Here is a 1,564-nt window from a genome sequence, read left to right on the forward strand (position 1 = left end):
GAGAGAGAGAAAGTGAGAGAGAGAGAGAGAGAGAAAGTGAGAGACAGAGAGAGTGTCAGAGCGTAAAACCATACAGGCAGGAACACTCGTGGCTGTTTCAGACCTAAATTAGGATATGAAGGTCTTGAAGAATGAAGAATTGAAGGTCTTGAAGAATTCAGGTCCTGAAGAAAAGACGCGTGTGCCTGATACTCGCCAGTGCCATTAACAGAGCAGGCTGCACTATTCCTCACACCAAAAGCTCTTTAGACACAAATATTGCATTAAATATATCCGAGCAAAAACCAAGCCAGTCTTATTCAAGACACGAGAAACCAATTTGCTTTTTTAACGAGAAACAGTAATATAATATACTCGAGCTAAAAGCGTACACGTGTGGTGTTCGGAACAGAAAATAAAATCTTCCAAATCAAATTGTATATAATACATCCGAGGAAGACTGTAGTACATGCCGCAGTCTCAGCGAGAGAACTTCTTCTGAAACAACTAACTAGTATTAAAATACGTCCAAACAAAAAGCGCACGTCTTCTAGTAATACCTAAACATAACGCGTAAGTCCCTGTTCACAGGCACTTGGAACGTCTCAATAAATACAAAATAATGGTAAATAAACACGAAATTTATTTACTAGGCCTACCAAAGTCTTAATGTATATATATATATTTATGTGTCAGTGTGCAGCAGCTAGCGTGCGGTGTACTTGTGTGTTGCAGATGAGCATTTCAACGGCATTTACAGGTGATTATAGGCGAAATAGAGTAGAGAAACATTAAGACTTTGGTAGTAAATACATTTCGTGTTTATTCACTTTTTATTTTTTTTATTGAGACGTTCCAAGTGCCTGTGTCCCTGTTATGCGACGCACGAGCGGCTCGCTTCTAAATCAGATGGTAGATATTGTAAGATAATAGACCTGAAAATAAATATACGTGCCGTGGTTTACGTATATAAACAAGGCAGGCATTCTCCTTCTATAGTAGACCATATACGCGCAAACAGCAAATGCGCGCGAACGGAAAGCGCATGAAGATCTTGTACTCGGCAGACGAGCGCTATTCCAATTCCAATACAGTAATGTATATACCACGCAGCGAGCGAGCGTCAGTGATGTCAAGAGAACAGTAACTACGTTCGTAATAATGATAATATATCTAACGTGAGCAAAAAAAAGTTACGGTTCGCATGCAGTTTACGTGCGCGGGCTGCGTGACGTAGTACGCAGTGACACGCGGGCTGCGTGACGTAGTACGCAGTGACACGCGGGAAGACGCAGCCGATGAGGCGGGTTCGACGCGGGAGACAGCGGCAGACGCTTTTATCGATGCACGGAGGGGGGAAGACAAAAGGCTTTCGTGCGTCGACGGATTGTCGGCGCATACATAATCTACGTTGTCGTCGTCGTCGTCGTCGTCGTCGACGTCGGCGGCAAATTCTTGAGACAACATGTTGATTCTGCGCTCCGCTCACAAAGTCTCTCTCATTCTTTCTCTCCTTCTCTCTCTCTCTCTCTCTCTCTCTCTCTCTCTCTCTCTCTCTCTCTCTCTCTCTCTCTCTCTCTCTCTC

The sequence above is a fragment of the Priapulus caudatus genome, unplaced genomic scaffold (genome assembly GCF_000485595.1).
Source record: "Priapulus caudatus unplaced genomic scaffold, Priapulus_caudatus-5.0.1 Scaffold1414, whole genome shotgun sequence".
Taxonomy (NCBI): Eukaryota; Metazoa; Priapulida; class Priapulimorpha; order Priapulimorphida; family Priapulidae; genus Priapulus; species Priapulus caudatus.